Source organism: Podarcis liolepis (genome assembly GCF_965112155.1).
Source record: "Podarcis liolepis genome assembly, chromosome: W".
Taxonomy (NCBI): Eukaryota; Metazoa; Chordata; class Lepidosauria; order Squamata; family Lacertidae; genus Podarcis; species Podarcis liolepis.
The window spans coordinates 4,664,531-4,682,665 of NC_139568.1; the positions used below are offsets into that span (position 1 = coordinate 4,664,531).

Consider the following 18,135-nt stretch of genomic DNA (forward strand, 5'->3'; position numbering starts at 1 on the left):
TTTAACCCACAGCGCCACCCGTGTCCCACTGTTAGTAGTACCCAGTGGCCATTTGTTTTTCATGTCTGCTTTTATGATATGTTTATCAGTATGTGGTTAGCAGCTTCAGATGCTACTGTTTTACAGAGGCTGTTTAGCTTGCTCTTTTTACCCCTTTACTAGACAGGCTGTATTTCTGTGCTGTTTTCAGAGTCGGGAATGCCCATTCCTTCATGGCCAGCATGGAAACACAGAAGGCTAGCCATTTAGGAGGTTTGCAAAGAGGACAAGGGTGTTACGGGGTAATCTTCTAGCAAACAAGCTTGGCACAGCAGATCTGAGAGGTGGTTTTCTGCTCCCGGAAAGCCAGCCTGGAAACCAGGTTGCCAGGTGAAGTCAGAATGGAGAGATCAACCAACTCACTTGCCTTCAAAGAATTTCTGGTTGCCTGTGGCTACTGGGATAGTGCTTAGATATCAGGCTGGCTGACACATCTTTAAAAATACAAGGGAAAAGCTTTTTTTCTTTCATTAGCAAAGCTCCTTTGGGGCCCCGAATAGCTAAGCTGAGGAAGAAGTGGCTGGTATTACTTGTTTGTTCTTGGTCCTGATCTTGCCTGCCCTTGCACACTCCTGTTGTCTTTGCATATTTAACCAGCACGTCTGTTCCGATTGGAGTCCTATTCCTGCAGTTCTACATCCTTCTCTTTGGCACTTGGGCATTCGGTTCCAGGAGCTGGACCTGAGCACAGAGGCTTTCTTCTACTTGGACTCGACAAAGGAGCAAGAGTGGCTGACAGCTGTGGAAAAGGCTTTGTGTTCCAAATCCAAGTACAAGAAAGTAAGTCCAACCCCACCCATTTCTTCAGCAGCCAGACAGCTGTCAGGAGCTGGAGTGAGGAGGAGGAGGAGGAGGTCAGCAAGAAAAAACACCTGGTGTCAGTGGTTTTTTATTCAAAAGAAGCCAACATTCTTTATTCAAAGAAACCCAAACCGTGCAGGCCTCATGATCACAGAAACCTTTCCCAACAGGTCTTGCCCCAGTGAGGTAGTTGTGAAGGCTGAAGGTTGCTACCCTCCCACCACTCTCTGAAGTCTCCTCCTCCCCCTGGTCCTTCCCAAGCAACCTGAGACTCTGACACCTTGCCTGTCTTTGCTCCCTCCTCTTAATTTCTCTGTGTTCTGGGAGACCAGCAGGGAGGGGAGCTGATCGCAGCAGGATGGGGAGACCCCCTGGCTTCTTCAGCAGCCTGCCTGATCTCTGCCTCTTGACCCCCGCCTCCAGCCTCCACTTCTGCCTCGGATTCTGGGCTGCTGTTTGCCACAGAATCTTCCTGCCCTCCTGCCTCTTCAGTTTCCAACACCTCCTCTTGCTCACAGTCTGCTCCCTCTTCTCCCTCTGACGACCCCCCACCAGTTCCCTGGCTCTGAGCCTTCTTCCCTTGGGGGATCCCCAGTTGGTGCCACCTGCCACTCCAATCTGCATCCAGCCGGCCCAGGACAGCAAGCAATGAACAGAGCTGGTAGACATCCCAGTACCTTGCATCTTCTAGGTGCAGCTGGTCCGTCTAGTCGGAATGATGTTGCTCATCTTTGTCCGGAAGGACCAGCTCAGCCGCATCAAGGAAGTGATGAGGGAGACAGTGGGCACAGGCATCATGGGGAAGATGGGGAGTAGACCCTGAGAGTGGAATTCCCTACGTCTATCTTTCTGTCTGTCTATCTGTTTTTCTAATCTCTGCCAACCAGTTTCCCCCTCTTTCCTGCTTGCTCACTAACAGGCATCTTTGCTCCGCCCCTGCAGGGTAACAAGGGGTGTGTGGCCGTGAGGCTTGTCTGCAACAATACCAGTTTCTGCATGGTCAATTCCCACCTTGCTGCCCAAGTGGAAGACTTTCAGCGCCGAAACCAGGATTACAAGGATGTAACTTGTTGGTCTCTGCTATCTGGAGAAGCAAATTGAGTCATGTTTCTGTAACTTTCCTGCCTGTGTGTAGCTCAGGGTAGGCAGCATTTGTTGTTGTTTAGTCGTTTAGTCGTGTCCGCCTCTGCGTGACCCCCTGGACCAGAGCACGCCAGGCCCTCCTGTCTTCCACTGCCTCCCACAGTTTGGTCAAACTCATGCTGGTAGCTTCGAGAACACTGCCCCACCATCTCGTCCTCTGTCGTCCCCTTCTCCTTGTGCCCTCCATCTTTCCCAACATCAGGGTCTTTTCCAGGGAGTCTTCTCTTCTCATGAGGTGGCCAAAGTATTGGAGCCTCAGCTTCAGGATCTGTCCTTCCAGTGAGCACTCAGGGCTGATTTCCTTCAGAATGGATAGGTTTGATCTTCGTGCAGTCGATGGGACTCTCAAGAGTCTCATCCGGCACCAGAATTCAAAAACATAAATTCTTCGGTGATCAGCCTTCTTTATGGCAGGCAGCATAGTGCTCTCCAAATGTTGATGGGCCAAAATTCCCATAATTGCTAAGAATTGGCCTTGCTGACTGGGGCTCATGAGAGTTCCACTTCAGCAACACCAGGAGGGTGCAGTGTCGGCGATCCCTGTTGCTGCAGCTGCACCACTAAGGTTTCTACTAGAGCAGCCAGTAGAGAGCAACATAAACCGAGTGGCAGAGATGTATTAGATTAGATTATAGCAAATGTAGGCAACTTCTCCAGTGATCGGGGTGGGAGTTGCAGTTTGTTAAGGGCAGTAACGCAAAAGCAGAGCGGCCATTTTGCATGGAGAAGGTTCCAGGCTCAGTCACCAGTGTGTGCAGCTAGGGCTGGGCATGATCTCTGCCTGAAAGCTGCTGCCAGTCCATGTAGTCAGTCCTGAGTTTGATGGGTCAATGGTCTGCCTCAATATAAGGTAGCTTCCTATGTTCCTGTGTACAACAGCAGGGTTTGGAGGGCCACAAGTGCCCTGCCCATGAATTAAAGAACCAGGGGAAATTCTAAAAGTCTTTGCTGAAAGGACATCAAAGCAGGGGCCAGGTGAACCTCTTTGGGAGATTATTCTGAAAGGTCGGGTGCCATGACTGAAAAGGCCCTGCCATGCTTGAAAGAGCAGGAGTTCCCTGGGAAAGGGATTCTAGTCAGTGGAGAGGCAGTGCAAACATAAGTGGGCCTTCTTCTGGTACCCTTTTCCCAAACCTTGAAACACTTGAAAGGCCAAATGGGATGCTTTGAATTGGGCCTGGAAGCAGTTCAAGAGCCAGTCTAGTTCACAGAGCACTAGCCTAATATGATCATACTGCCCAATCCTAGTTATCAGTCTTACTACATATTGCAGGAAGTGGCAGCAGGCTGCCCCCCAACCCCCGACTCCGTGAGCTAGCCTGTAGCTGTGGTTGCTTTGCTTTTTTCCAGCATTGTCATCTGATCACTAAAAATGAGCTTCAGAGACTTCTGACCTACGACCAGGTGAGAGACATCTTTGTGTTATATGTGGTGGTTTAGGATATTGCCCTGTTTATTTCCTTTGTCTGGGATACCCCAGCCTAGGCTAGAGAAACCACTTTCAGGCAGTTAGGAGCAAAGAACATAGGATGACTGCGACTTCTACAAATGCTTTTTAAGGTTGCAGGTTTGTGCAACCTGAATTAGAAGCAAGTCCCAGTTAAGTTGGAGGGTTGCCTTGGAATAAGTACGACTGCTCTGCAATTTCCCAGTTAGAGGGCTTTACTAGCTCAGCACACGCTCCAGATGTTGTTGGACTCCCATCAGCCCCAGCACAGCTGCTGTCCAGCAATATCTAAAGGTCTAAAGTTTCCTGCTCTAGGTTTTGCATCTGTCTGGAAAATCTGCGTTGCTCACATGTTCTTATCAGCAGATACTTCCATTAAGTCCAATTAAATTGCTGGTGCTTTTTGTTTTACATTTTTCTCTCCAAGGTTTGTGTGTTCATCATGTTGACGACCTTTCTCCCACTTGGCATAAGGATCATTGGTATTTTGTGTTGAAACAGAGGCCTGATTGCTGCACCTTATGGTGGATTTAAACTCTGTGAGCGTAGTCATGCCTTAGCCCTTTGAGAAGGATGCTGCAAGGAAGGCAAGGGTGGGCAGCCTCAGACTTCCAACATACGCAAAACCACCATAAAACATTAAAAACTTCCCTAAAGGCTGTATAGTTACTTATCTCCTTGACATCTGACGGGAGGATATCCCACAGGGCAGGTGCCACTACTCAGAAGGCCCTCTGCCTGGTTCCCTGTAACTTCGCTTCTCACAGTGAGGAAACCGCCAGAAGGCCCTCGGTGCTGGACCCTGATGCCTGGGCTGAACAATGAGGATGGAGACACTCTTTCAGGGCTGAGGCCATTTAGGGCTTTAAAGGTTGGCACCAACACTCAGAATTGTGCTCAGAAATGTCCCGGGAGCCAACGTAGGATGCAAGAGGATGGTTTTGCAGTTGCTCATAGTGTTGGGATGTATTCTGGTGGTTGTTAACAGTTTGTATGGATTATTGGTACATATAACATTGCATATTGTAGGTATGGCTAACCTGTGGTCTGCCAGATGTTACTGAGCTGCAGTTCCTGTTGGCTCCAGCCATCATGGCCAGTAATCAGGGATGGTGGGAATTGTAGTTCTGCAGCATTGTGAGGGCCACGTGTCTGCTGCTCCTCAGTTAGAGGATTTTCCTGTCGTGTGATGCAGCAAAATAATTTAAGATGACATGGGGCAAAAATGCACAAGCATCCTGTACCTTTAATAAGTGTGTATAAGATAGGATTTCAGCAGGTATACCCCTTTTTTTGCACTTGGCTAACCTACTAGTAGGGACGCGGGTGGCGCTGTGGGTTAAACCACAGAGCCTAGGGCTTGATGATCAGAAGGTCGGCGGTTCGAATCCCCGCGACGGGGTGAGCTTCCCTTGCTCGGTCCCTGCTCCTGCCAACCTAGCAGTTCAAAAGCACGTCTAAGTGCAAGTAGATAAATAGGTACCGCTCCGGCGGGAAGGTAAACACCGTTTCTGTGTGCTGCTCTGGTTCACCAGAAGCGGCTTAGTCATGCTGGCCACATGACCCGGAAGCTGTACGCCGGCTCCCTTGGCCAATAAAGTGAGATGAGCGCCGCAACCCCAGAGTCGGTCACAACTGGACCTAATGGTCAGGGGTCCCTTTTTTGTTGTTTAGTCGTTTAGTCATGTCCGCCTCTTCGTGACCCCATGGACCAGAGCATGCCAGGCACTCCTGTCTTCCACTGCCTCCCGCAGTTTGGTCAGACTCATGTTTGTAGCTTCGAGAACACTGTCCAACCAGGGGTCCCTTTACCTTTACCTTTAACCTACTAGTACTTCACCTTGGTCTTCCAGCACAACAGTGGCTGTTAATAGACTCCATTGTCAGGCAACAGGGGGTCTTTTGCTTCTCTGCTGATTAGCGATTTCTTTTTGGCTTTAGCTAAACATTCAGCGTACCCAAAAGACAGCTTTTGCTGATTTCACAGAGGGAGAGATCAAGTTCATCCCGACGTACAAATTCGACTCTAAAACAGATCCTGCTTGATAGTTGAGCCTTTGTAAGTAAGTCCTCTCAATCATTCTTCTGCACGGCTTGTTTGTTTTTCCTAGTCTGCCGAGATGCCAGTAGTGTCCTGCCTTTCCATCCTCCTGAGCAGGCTAGTAAAAAATATATTTTAAACATGGCTTTCTGCTAAGCAAGCTGTTGGAGGAGGGCTAGAGTTGAGGGCTGGACGGACTTCCTTTCCTCTGCAGCCAGAATGGACACCAAGCCACGGAGGAAGAGAGAGATCCAGCTCTCCTTCACCTGCTCACTTTGCTTGCATGGAATTCTGGGTTGCCAAAGGCTGCTAGGCGAGTTGTGAAATGCAAGGCTGTGATATGTTGTCTTCCTCAAGCCATCCCTGCTCAAAGTCTCTGGAAATGTTTTGGCTCCTTTTCCCCACATTTGTCCTGATAACCAGCATCCTCTGTTTCGTGGTGTGTATAAGCGGTGTTGCAGTTCCTTGAAAGGTGCAGCAGGCTGAATGAGAATCCTCTTTGTGTCAAGGAAGTCTGGGAATGAGACTTGGTGCTCTCTCGAGATGAGTCTGCCAGGGCATAAGAGCATGAGAGCAGCCCTGCTGGATCAGGCCATTGGTCCATCTGGCCCAGCATCCTGTTCTCACATTGGCCAATGAGATGCCTCTCGGGGAGCCGACAAACAGGACCTGAGTGCAACAGCACGCTCCCCTCCTCCAAGCCATACTGCTTCTCTTGGTGGAGTATGTTCTGTGGCCATTATGGCTAGTAGCCATTGAGCCTCACCATCCAGGATTTGGCATATTCTTGTGGTTCTTGACAACTGTCAGAAGCCACCTAGGCCTGCTAGTTTCATTGCTCTTGCTGTGGTAATGGGGAAATCAAAAGGACAGGCGGACCATGTAGTGACGAAGCCGGAAAACGGCAGGCTCCTTTGGGCAGCATTTCAGGTGCCAGAAAGGGAGAGCCAGTGTGGTGTAGTGGTTAAGAGCGGTAGTCTCGTAATCTGGGGAACCGGGTTCGCGTCTCCGCTCCTCCACATGCAGCTGCTGGGTGACCTTGGGCCAGTCACACTTCTTTGAAGTCTCTCAGCCCCACTCACCTCACAGAGTGTTTGTTGTGGGGGAGGAAGGGAAAGGAGAATGTTAGCCGCTTTGAGACTCCTTCGGGTAGTGATAAAGCGGGAGATCAAATCCAAACTCTTCTTCTTCTTCTTCTTTTGGATCACTGAAAAAATAGTGTCTGAACAAGAATAATGGGGCCCCTTGCTTTGGGGAAGGATCATCATTTGGTGGTGTGCCATATGCTTTGTATGCAGAGTCTCAAGTTGAAAGGCACCTCCACCTGAAAAAGGATTGGGCCACAGAGAGCTGCTGCCAGCCAGAGGAGACTTAATTAATGAATTGTGGGGTTGGAAGGGATAACGAGGGTCATCTAGTCCAACCCCTTGCAATGTAGGAATCCAAACTGGGGGAGGTCAGAAATTCATTCTGACCTGGTAGAAGGCAGCTTTTGATTTCCTAACAACACTCTCCATGAGGCAAAATGCCTGCACACCTGCAAGGTCCGCCCCTTCAGAAGTTGGACTCCCAAGCTCCATCATCTCCAGCTGTTGACCGTGGTCAAGATCACAGGCCGTGTGTGGAGCCAAAGTTTGACTGTGTGAGCCTTGTGTGTTGCCTCAGCCAGTCCAACAGTCCTGGTGTCTCTCCTGTCTCCTTGCAGTGGGAAGTGCCGTGTGCCAGCATGGTGTGAGCCAATCCTCTGGAGAGGAGGCAGCGTGAATCAGCTCAGCTACCGAAGCCACATGGAATGGAAAAGGAGCGACCACAAGCCCGTCAGCTCCCTCTTCCTCACAGGGGTAACACCTGCCCTGGCCAGGGCTATCGTCTATTCAGGGTTTTTAGTTGCCTGCTATGTGACACCTCCTTGAATCTGGGCAGGCCCTGACCAACAACCAGGCCCCTTTCCACAGAGCTCCTCCTTGGCCAATGACTTCCGGTGCAAGGAGTGGGCAGGTTTTGGCTCTGCTAAATCCCTAGGCTTCCAATTTCCACTGTTCTGAGTACACGCTGGTCCTGCAGGCATGGCAGACCACATGGGCTGAACTGTATACCTTAACCGTTGGCTCCATTCATGCAATGGAGCTTCTGTGGTACTTGGCTTGGAGCATTTGGCTTCAGCCCATTGGCTCTGGAAGTCACAGCCGCTGCCCATCCTGGGGAAGCTCTCAGAGTTACAGTACTTGCCTCTTTCAGGGCTGGGAACGGGGGGGGGGGTGCATCAGGCATTTCTGCTCTTAACTCATGCCCCCCCTATAGTCCATAGCCCCAACAATGTGCTCTGCCCCCCCATAGGTGAAGGTTGTGGCTGACCGACGGTACCGGAAAGTGTTTGAGGATATTGTTCAGTTGATGGACAGGATGGAGAACGAATTCCTTCCCTCCCTGGAGGGAGGTAAAGACGAATAGGATCCTCTCCAACCCCTTAAAGAGGGTTTGCTGCAAAAAGACCAGGGGGGAAAGAAGCCCTTGGCCCATCTAGCTCAGTCTTGATTTCCGGGGGATCTCTCCCAGCCCTACCTGGAGATGCTGGGGATAGAACCTGGGACCTTTGCAGGCAAGGCAGATGCCCTTCCACTGAGCGGCAGCCTCTTCCTCTTCCTCGCAGGCAAAGACTCCAGGGGTAGCCAGCGTGGTGCCCTCCAGATGCTGGACTACAACTCCCATCATCCCCAGCCAACATGGCCAGTGGCAAGTGCAGCAATATCTGGAGAGCCCCACGTGGACCTGTTGCATGTGCAGTCCCCTAAACGAGAGCCCGGGGCCAAGGACAAACTTCCCCCTGGAGCACGTTTCCTTGCCTCTGCTGAAGGCAAGCACTCTCTTTCCTCCCCTCCCCCCCTTTTGCTCTGCAGTTTCCGTTTGAGAATGTGAAGTTCCGGCAGCTGCAGAAGGAGAAGTTCCAGATCACAAACAACGGGCAGGTCACCCTCCACTTCTCCTTTATCCCCAAGCTCAGTGACAGCCAGGATTGGAAGCCATGGCTTCGCGCTGAGCACTGCGAGGGATAATTGGAGCCCAGCGCGTCTCTCTCTGGAATCAGAGAAGTGTAGAGTTGGAAAGGGACCGCAAGGCTCATCTAGGGAAGGCCTTCCTTTTCTCCTCCTCTTCCCAACCCTCCTCCCTCAAACCTTGGGAGTTTGGTAGAGCAGGGGAGGCTTAACATTTGTGGGCTGCATTGCCCCATGCTCAAGCCTCCAAGGGCCGCACGTCAAAGCAGCTGAGCCCAAAGTGTAAAAGTGTGTGTGACCAGCTTTAAACACACACACACAAATGAATTGAAGCCAAACAATGCTGGAGGGTCCCAAAACACCTTTTGGCATCGCAGGGAACCAGTGAGAGCATTCCGTCCAAAAATTACTTTTTTAAAACAATGCGTATTTTTATGTTGTGGAGGCACAAAAATATCTTGGGGATCATATAGAACTAGCCAAACTTTTAAAAACTCAATGAAATGTAAACTAACTAAAAAAGAAAGTAACATTGGGGGCGCAAAAATCCTTTCCCTTTTTATATTCTTTTGTTAGGATCACTTTCTCTCACCCCCCAGTATCCTGTCACCATCTTCTGTGCAGCTGCTGCTTTGGAGGACTAGAGAGGAAAGTGGGGTGGGGGTGGGAACTGAGTGTTGAATGGTTTCTTTAAATGTAAAGGTTCATCATTGTTCCACTCCATGTGTATGTCTTTAAGGGGCCGGAGCAAGGGCCAGAGCAAACTAACAAGACCCAGCTTTACAGCTGTGAAGCATAGCAGGTGCTGCTGAGTTGTATTTGATTAAGGTGTGTCAGCATCTGGGTGTAGTATATAAGGAGCAGCACCTAGCTCTCCCATTACCCTGGGGGATGGGTTGGTGGTTGGGTCTGGTTTGTTGATGTATTTAGTGTAAATGGAGTTTTTGTTTTTCTTATTAAAAGCTTCTTTAAGTACTTTTGAGTCCCCTTTTAATGCATGGTCTCCCCAGCAAGCTCTCTGCAGCGCTACCATACTGCAAAAAGCCAACATCTTTGGTTATGGGCCCAGCTGCTGAGTGGATGACTGCATATTTTTGGACTCTGAGAAAGGTTTGAAAACTCCTTCTCCTGTTAGCGTAGTTTTTGTGGGTCTGGAAGATATCCAGAATGGTTGACCGCGTTCCTGAAGCTGAGAAGGCTCTGGTCTTCCCACAGCTGACAGATGAGAACTATAGTTTATGGTCTTTTCGGGTGGAGGTGCTTTTGACCTCTAGAGAAGTATGAACCTATGTAACTGATGATCCTCCTGACCCTGTAACTAATGCTTGGTCGAAAGGAGATGCGAAAGCCAGGGCGATAATTAATTTGGTAGTCAGCGACCAGCAAGTAGTCTATATAAGAAATAAGAAAACTGCCAAAGAAATGTGGGACAGTCTTGCAGCAGTGCATGTTAGAAATGAGTCAGCGTCTGCATTGACGTTTTTCAAGCAGTTGTACCAGACGAAGTTGCAGCCTGGTGGTGATTTGGCAGCACACTTGAGATGTCTGGAGGCAATACGCGGCGAATTAATTCGAAGGGACATGGAGATACCTGATATTCAGTATATTTTTATCATTCTATGTTCCCTTAATGAGGACTTTGATGGTATAGCTAGCCAGATATCTGCCGTTCCACCAGCACAATTAACTGTGGAAGGGGTAACGGCAAGATTAATGGGTGAGTTGGATAGAAGGGAGGCTTGTGCCATAAGCACTCCTATTTCCAGAAAGAATGAGGAACACCATATGCAAACCTGTGGTGATACAACTGCATTTAAAGCTGCAAAGCGTTGTTGGTTCTGCAATAAGCAAGGACATTTTGCAAGGGACTGCAGATCCAAAAGAAAGCAAAGTACTCCCAAGTCTGTTTCTGTTCGTCAATCACGGTCGTCAGCCCAGCAGCCGACATCGTACTGTAAAGACAGAAACGAGCCGTGAGCTTTTCATGCTCGGACAACAGATCGTAAAAGAATTAAAGATGCCAAGTGGAAGTCTTTTGTCATCGACTCAGGAGCATCTCAGCACGTTTGCAATGATCGAAGCTTATTTCTTTCGAAGAGGAAATTGGTAATGTACATTTAGCCAATTCACAAGTCCTGCAGTCGCTTGGCAGGGGTACTGTTAAACTTGACTCTTTAAACATTACAATAGCAAACTGCATTTACTGCCCGTCAATGGACAATTTATTATCAGTAAGGTGCTTTGCTCGTCAAGGCATAACTGTGCGTTTCTTAGTCTATGTGTGTGTTTTTCGATGGGAACAAACGTCTATTGTATGCTCGGGAATCTGATGGTTTATATAGACTGTATTTTCGCACCTACTCCCAATCACCTATAAATTGCAGAGCAGCACAGTCAAGCCAGGGGTTGAGGAATGTAAGGCCACATTCTGGGTTTGTCCACGAGGCGCACAGAATTCTGGGACACCTGAATTTTGCTGATGTAATTAAGACAAAGAATATTGTCAATGGCCTCAACTTAAAACCATGTAAATGTCTATCCTGTTGCAAGAATAAGATTAAGGTTGCACGCAAGGGTAGGTGCTTAGATAGGAAAGTAACTGAGCCATTTGAGCGTGTACATTGTGATTTAGTTGGGCCACTCCCACCATCATTAGGAGGTTCAAAGTACTGGCTTACCCTGATAGACCAGTATAGTAGATATTGTTGGACTTATGCAATAGCTGAGAAGTCCCAAGCATTTGAGAAGTACAAGGTTTTTTGCAACTGGGTAAAAACGCACTTTAACAAACCTATTAAGAACCTGTTTTCTGACCGGGGCGGGGAATTTGTTTCTGAGGATTTTGAGAAATTCCTGGAAGCGCAGGGGACTACTTATGAGTTATCTTGCCCCTGAAGTCCCTGGCAAAATGGGCTTGTTGAAGTTGTGCAGCGTGACTTGCAGGCAGGGGTTAAAACTTATCTGCATGATGCTAATCTGCCCAAAGCGTTTTGGGCTGAAGCACTCAATGCCTTTTGTTATGTTAGAAATCGCAGTTATCATTCTGGTTTAGATGTCACCCCCTATGAGAAGCTGTTTAAAAAACGCCCTAATCTGAAATACCTACGTATTTGGGGTTCAGATGTAATTATGCATTATCCTGCTAAGCAGAAATTGGGTGAACGTAGTGTTCAGGGAAAATTAATGGGCTACCAGCAGGGGGCGTACAGAATTTACATACCAGCAACTGGCAAATTTCATATTACCAGAAGCATGATACAAACTGTAAATTGGAATGGAGTTGCTGTTTTCCAAGATACTAATGGTATAAATGATACTGAGGAAGAAGAGGAAGCAGCAGCAGGAGGAAATGGTGATTCTGAATTAATGGAAGAAGACAAAAAGCCTGCTGAATCTGATAATTTGTTTGAGGATTTAAAGTCACAGGCACCTGAGGGGAGGTTAGATTCGCTTGAGTTTTCTGACCGTGAGCTTAGCCTACAGGCACCTCTTCAGTCTGACAATGATAATTTACAACCTGAAACTAGTAGTTCACTCAGTCCCATTAAGTCTGAGGAGTCTGACTCTCCTTCAGGACTGAGACGTTCAGATAGAAAGAGGCAGAAGCCACAACGTTTTGCAGATGAACATTTTAATACTGTGTATGCCAATAAGGCGGTTTTTGAGCCAAAAAGCTACAATGGTGTTCAGAATTTACCTAAGCACCAAGCTGTAAATTGGTATAAAGCTATGAACTCTGAGATAGCTTCTTTAAAAGAGCATAACACTTGGTCTCTTGTACCACAAACCCCAGATATGAGACTTACTGATTCAAAATGGGTTTATAGAGTTAAAATGAATGACAAAAATGAAGTTGTAAGGTACAAGGCAAAAATAGTTGCTAGGGGTTTTCAACAAATTCCAGGCAAAGATTATGATTTGTGTTATTCACTAAGTGTAAAATATGAAACAGTTAAGCTTTTGTTAAAAGATGCATCACAATGTGGAAAAGCCCACTACACAATGTTTCTCTGCTCTTAAGAGCAGAGTGGTAATGTACCTTAAACCAGTGTTTCCCAACCTTTTTTGGGCAAAGGCACACTTGTTTCATGAAAAAAATCTCGAGGCACACCACCATTACAGCCCCGTGACGTCAGCGCGCAGCGTCATGCCGGGAGGGACATGAATTGCTAGCAAATTACATAATCACCTCCTTGAGGGCTGGCTCATCTTCTCCGAAGGCAGAACCCCATTAATTAACAGCACAGACTGACACCATAGCCAAGACGAGGGGGGAAAACCTCAGTCATGCACAGTCATGCACATGTGGGGGCTAAATGAGGATGAAGACCGGGCAGAGAGCAGGGTTCAAATCACCCCACCTGGCCAGGACAATCCCTGGGTGCTCCCTTGGGCCACTCGCCTGACCCACCTCGCAGGGCTGTTGTTGCAAGGATAACACGGGGAGAACCACACGCGCCCCCGGGAGCTCCTTGGAGGAGAAAGCGGGCGATGAATGCAATGCACGAAATATATGAGAGGCGACCAGGTTTTGCAGGTGAGGGGCCCCCGCCAGCCTCCGCTTCCAACACCCGGCGCAACGACGCCGAAGTTTCCCCCCGGGCTCGGCTCGGGGAGCAGCGCTGCTCCCCCCCGGCTCCCCTTCGCCCTCCCGGCTCTCTCTGCCGCCCACTGGGGACCCCCCTCACCTGCCAAGTCTGGAGCGCCGGTGGAAGTTGCATGCATGCATGCAGGGCGCCGCATTGCCATTGCATTGCACTGCACTCCATGCAACGCCTGCACGCATACATTGCCTTGCACGCCCGCCAAGGGGTCTCCCCGCGGTCCGATGCGTCCCCTCCGGCGCGGATGCAGCATTGCAAAAATAACCCCCCCCCCCCGACGCAGCCCTACCTGGGGGGCAGCCTCCGCCTCCGCCGCTCTGCCTCCGCGGGGATCCCCTGGGATCCTGCCGCCCGATCTCCGCGGGGGTGCAGGCAGGCTGCGCGGGGTCTGCGCGGAAGAGCCCCTGCCCGCCTGGCCGCCGCCGCTGCGCTCATTCCATGGCCGGGAGAAGAGCGCTTCAAACAAAACGCCCGGCCCGCCAGGCCACGCTGGGAAATGTATTTCGCGCACCCCGCGCGGGCGCGGAGCCCAAGGGCGAGGGGACTACGGATCCCGGCAGCTCCCGCGCCGGGGACGGAGGGGGAGAGGCCGGGTGCAGGGATGGAGGGACGGGTGGGCGAGCGAGTGAGTGAGTGGCAGCCGCCAAGCCTTGGCCGAGAGCCAGGAAGGGCCTCCCCGGAGGAGGAGGAGGGAGGCGCAGGGAGGGAGGGAGGGAACCCCTGGGGTCATCTAGTGACGGCACCCCAATCGAAAATTTGACTTTAAAAAAAAAAGAATCTTTCGAATTTTTTAATTTTTCCCGCGGCACACCAGGCAACATCTCGCGGCACACTAGTGTGCCACGGAACAGTGGTTGGGAAACACTGCCTTAAACATACCAAACATTATAGGTTGCAGTTTACAACAAGTATTGACAAAGGTTTTGAAATTTTCTGCGATGCATCTCATGCAGTAGAACAAAATAATTGCAGGGGTGTGTCTGGTATGGTGTTTTGTTACAACGGTTGTCCATTTGAATGGAAGTCCCAGACACAAAACATTATTTGTCTCTCCACAACTGAGAGTGAATTATGTGCATGCGTTCAGGCCACTCGTGATGTAGAATGGTATCTGCAAGTATTTGCAGACCTACAGATGCAAGTAACACTACCAGTAAAAGCTTACCTTGATTCCCAGAGCGGACTTGCTATCTTGTGTTCAGAGACCAATACGCAGCGCACTAGAGTCTTAAGGTTACGTTTACAGTTTGTAAAGAAACTAATTGCTGATGAAATGGTTGTATTTAAATATGTTCCAGGTGACAATCAAATTGCGGACATTTTTACTAAAGCACTTCCAAAGGTTACACATGAAAAACATGTACAAAGTATGCTTTATGTTTTTGTTCCACAATGATGAACCGCAGGGGAAATATTGAAGGGCTTCTTTAAATGTAAAGGTTCATCATTGTTCCACTCCATGTGTATGTCTTTAAGGGGCCGGAGCAAGGGCCAGAGCAAACTAACAAGACCCAGCTTTACAGCTGTGAAACATAGCAGGTGCTGCTGAGTTGTATTTGATTAAGGTGTGTCAGCATCTGGGTGTAGTATATAAGGAGCAGCACCTAGCTCTCCCATTACCCTGGGGGATGGGTTGGTGGTTGGGTCTGGTTTGTTGATGTATTTAGTGTAAATGGAGTTTTTGATTTTCTTATTAAAACCTTCTTTAAGTACTTTTGAGTCCCTTTTTAATGCATGGTCTCCCCAGCAAGCTCTCTGCAGCACTACCATACTGCAAAAAGCAAACACTGAGTCGCTTCTTCTCCTAATTCTTGAAGTTAAGGTTTCCCCCATACACCTGGGAGAACAGGATGCTGTACTAGATGGGCCATTGGCCTGATCCAGCAGTCTTGCATTGTGTCCTTCTGTTCAATTCTTCAATGTCTTCACTTTTAATTTACAGACAAGCCAACTTGGCTGTGCCAAAGAGTGTATCTACCTGACCTCCTCCCGTTTTAGGTGAGACGGGGGACATTTCCCTGGATGTGTACGTCCGCAAGGAAGAGAAGATTGAGGCTAGCTTTGTCCTTCACCTTGACCGTGGCAAGGACTATTTCCTCACCATCAGTGGGAGCTACCTACCAAGCTGCTTCGGGACCTCCTTGGAAGCCTTGTGCTGGATGAGGCAGCCGCTTGGCGAAGTTCCCGTCACCAGACTTATTGACCTGGTAGGGAAAGGGGTTGATTTACCTGGCAGGTTCATGTGCTGGATGTCTACCCTTCCCACTCTGCTTGCCTGCTTGAAAAACAGCTGCTCTTCCACTCAGAAATGTGGGGGCTGGGGGTCCTCCGCTGCATTCAGCTTCAGCTTCTGTAGCTGTGCATCCGCTTCCTGTGTGCTGTTCATGCCCTTTGTTTGCCTTGACTGAGTCATCCCAGGTTCTGGTCCTCCCACCTGCCCTTTCGCTGTGTGCATTTCCCTGCCATCTGCCCAGATACTGTTCAGCCAACGGGTTGTTTCTTTCTCTTCTCAGGGCCTGTGCCATTAACACCCTTGGTTGTCTTTTGCTCTTGCCTTCCTCCTCTGATCTCAGGGAGAAGACAGCTTCCTAGAAAAGGTAACAGGTGGTTTGCTATCCTCTAGATGTTCTTGTAGCGGGCTCAAATCAGGTACAGGCAACGCCCCGTTTACACGGGGGTTGCGTTCCGAGGTACCGTGCGTTTAAATGAAATTGCGTATATTGGGGACAGCATTGGAAAAGCCTGCAAACACCCTCTAAACTTCCGGAAGCCCTTTTGAAAGGCCTTTTGAAAACCAGCAGCCTCCCTGCAAAACTCCTTGCTCCAACTCTCCGCAGGCCTGACAGGTCTGTGCCAAAGCTCCTGGGAGGGAGTCGAGATGCTGTTTCCATGCCACTTTGCTGCTTTTGTGCTTTTTTTGGGGGGGGGACATTTTTTCCCCTCCAAGTGCCCCTTCCAGCTTTGCGGCAGTGTGCATGTGCCTCGAAGGCACGCAAATGGAGTTGCCCTTGTCAACGATCAGCAGCTGCTCCATGCAGTGGCAGCTGGTCCCTTAGGGCAAACCAGGCACTACCCCACCAACCTGACTTTCCTCTCAGGCAACCCGCACCTGCCTGCCTTCTGACTCAAATCCAGTCCAGGTGGTGGCTCTAGCTCTCTGCTTTGGTCTCTTCCCTAGTCTCAACGTGGCCCTTGTAGAACTCGACAGAGGAGAACGGAGATGAAACCAGAATTTGCCAGCACTGCTTGTCACTGATTTTGCACTGCTTGACTCTGGGTCCGCTTGCGATTGGCAGCACGGGAGGCAGAAAGCCCAGTCTCATGATGCAGGCGCCAGCCCCCTCTGGCCCCAAGAGCCAGTTTTCTCCTTGTCTCTGTGCTCAGCCACTGCTGCACAGGCTATGCCACTCTGGCTTACTCTTACCACCTGAGCACTGGCATTTGGGAAGCGGTAGTGGCTGCTTTGGGGTGGCTCAGGGAAATGTCACTCCTCTCGAAATCAGATCTACTTGGGTGTATTATCCTAGCTACAAGGAGACAGTGGTGCCTGTCAATTTGGACAGCTGTAGACATTTAGAATCATGGAGGATATGTTTATCAGTGGCTATTTCTTGCCACTATTATCACAAACCACATAGAATCATAGAATCATAGAGTTGGAAGAGACCACAAGGGCCATCGAGTCCAACCCCCTGCCAAGCAGGAAACACCATCAGAGCACTCCTGACATATGGTTGTCAAGCCTCTGCTTAAAGACCTCCAAAGTAGGAGACTCCACCACACTCCATGGCAGCAAATTCCACTGTCGAACAGCTCTTACTGTCAGGAAGTTCTTCCTAATGTTTAGGTGGAATCTTCTTTCTTGTAGTTTGGATCCATTGCTCCGTGTCCGCTTCTCTGGAGCAGCAGAAAACAACCTTTCTCCCTCTATGTGACATCCTTTTATATATTTGAACATGGCTATCATATCACCCCTTAACCTCCTCTTCTCCAGGCTAAACATGCCCAGCTCCCTTAGCCGTTCCTCGTTTCCAGGCCTTTGACCATTTTGGTTGCCCTCCTCTGGACATGTTCCAGTTTGTCAGTGTCCTTCTTGAATTGTGGTGCCCAGAACTGGACACAGTACACCAGGTGAGGTCTGACCAGAGCAGAATACAGTGGCACTATTACTTCCCTTGATCTAGATGCTATACTCCTATAGATGCAGCCCAGAATTGCATTGGCTTTTTTAGCTGCCGCGTCACACTGTTGGCTCATGTCAAGTTTGTGGTCAACGAAGACTCCTAGATCCTTTTCACATGTACTGCTCTCAAGCCAGGTGTCCCCCATCTTGTATTTGTGCCTCTCATTTTTTTTGCCCAAGTGCAATAAGACCGGGCCCAAGACAGAACCCTGTGGCACCCCACTAGTCACTCTTCTCCAGGATGAAGAGGAACCATTGATGAGAACCCTTTGGGTTCGGTCAGCCAGCCAGTTACAAATCCACTGAGTGGTAGCATAGTCAAGACCGCATTTTACCAGCTTCTTTACAAGAATATCATGGGGCACCTTGTCAAATGCCTTGCTGAAATCAAGGTAGGGTATATCCACTGCGTTCCCTTCATCTACCAGGCTTGTAATTCTGTCAAAAAATGAGATCAGGTTAGTCTGACATGACTTATTTTTCAGAAATCCATGCTGACTATTGGTGATCACAGCATTCCTTTCTAGGTGCTCACAGACTGTTTGCTTAATGATCTGCTCCAGAATCTTCCCTGGTATTGATGTCAGAATGACTGGGCGGTAATTATTTGGGTCCTCTCTTTTCCCCTTTTTGAAAATAGGGACAACATTTGCCCTCCTCCAGTCTGCCGGGACTTCGCCTGTTCTCCAGGAATTCTCAAAGATGACTGCCAGTGGTTCTGAGATCACATCTGCCAGTTCTTTTAATACTCTTGGATGCAGTTTATCTGGCCCTGGAGACTTGAATACATCTAAACTAGCCAAGTATTCTTGTACTATCTCCTTAGTTATTCTGGGCTGTGTTTCCTTTGCTGAATCATTTGCTCCAAATTCTACAGGTCGGGC

The 18,135-nt window shown here is 49.2% G+C and overlaps 1 pseudogene across 1 annotated transcript in view; it reads left to right on the top strand.

Moving 5' to 3' along the window:
- The first annotated feature begins 984 nt into the window (after nt 1-984).
- The window catches only part of LOC310697837 (inositol polyphosphate 5-phosphatase OCRL-like), a 280,274-nt pseudogene continuing 263,123 nt past the window's right edge, over nt 985-18,135 (top strand). Inside the window, exons 1-8 of the transcript in view lie at nt 985-1,026; nt 1,783-1,902; nt 3,334-3,387; nt 5,372-5,475; nt 7,177-7,312; nt 7,809-7,919; nt 8,369-8,560; nt 15,072-15,275. The product of the transcript in view is annotated as an inositol polyphosphate 5-phosphatase OCRL-like (transcript). The remainder of the gene's footprint in view (nt 1,027-1,782; nt 1,903-3,333; nt 3,388-5,371; nt 5,476-7,176; nt 7,313-7,808; nt 7,920-8,368; nt 8,561-15,071; nt 15,276-18,135) is intronic.